We start from the raw sequence: 1,077 nt of genomic DNA, 5'->3' as shown, positions 1-1,077 counted from the left end.
CTCAGTCCCACGAAGTGAGATATTAATCATTAAAGTTAACTGTTGTTAGGTTATGAAATCTGTCACATCGATGGTATAAAGGGTTACACAAATTTTCTATTTTATAAACATAAATTCATTGCTTTAAAAACAAATTCTCTGCTGTAAAAACAAAAATTATATAGAAAATAATTTGTGTAACATGTTATAATCGTATTATAGTTTGAATTATCAGTTGTGAAGATGCAATTATCACAGTTTTGACAACTATTTGATATTGTATCTATGTTTTCGGTTTTAGAGAAGACACATTTTCAAAATGGTGAAACCAAGACCTCGAAAAACCAACAGAGGAAAGACTGATGTTTCGGTTTTATTTTTTTGTATTTTTTCAATATTGTTTATTAGCATAGTGTTGATTTTCATATGGATATATTCACAAAATGTTTTTGTGTTACAATCAACACCCTGGGGTGATACAATTGACACCACCGCGGTGTCAATTGTAACAAGTTGCGGCGATGCCATTAATGATAAATATCATTTATAATTTGTTACTTTTTTAAATATCTATTAAGTTGAAATTAATGCCAAAGGATATATTTGTTTTCATAAAAAATTTCAATTTTTTCTTATTTATAATAAATTGGTTAGCTGCAAAAATATTTTTTTTGTTACAACCGACACCACTCTCCCTACGCGCGTTTCTGCAAGGGCTACTACGGATACGAGTATCTCGAGCCAAATCTCACCTTTACGACTTTTGTACGTAATGGTCCGTTCGTGATCATCGATTGCTCGCGACAGAACGAATCGATCAAGAGTGGCACCGTCGACGTACGATTAGACTTTGAATGTAAGGAGAACGTGCCTGCGAATACGACAGCCTATTGTCTCATCATACACGATCGCGTGGTTCAGTATAATCCATTGACCAAAGTTGTGCGCAAAATCACCTAAGCGCAACCTCCGACACGATATAAAATCTACGATACGCCGCAATCGATCGCAGTCTTCTCGACAACATGTCCGTGCCAACGTTCGTGGATCTGCAAGGATTCATCGTCAACAAGAAATTTATCGTGAAGGAAGTGGCGG

Source organism: Trachymyrmex cornetzi, unplaced genomic scaffold (assembly GCF_001594075.2).
Source record: "Trachymyrmex cornetzi isolate Tcor2-1 unplaced genomic scaffold, Tcor1.1 scaffold247, whole genome shotgun sequence".
Taxonomy (NCBI): domain Eukaryota; kingdom Metazoa; phylum Arthropoda; class Insecta; order Hymenoptera; family Formicidae; genus Trachymyrmex; species Trachymyrmex cornetzi.
This window is presented reverse-complemented; position numbering follows the sequence as displayed.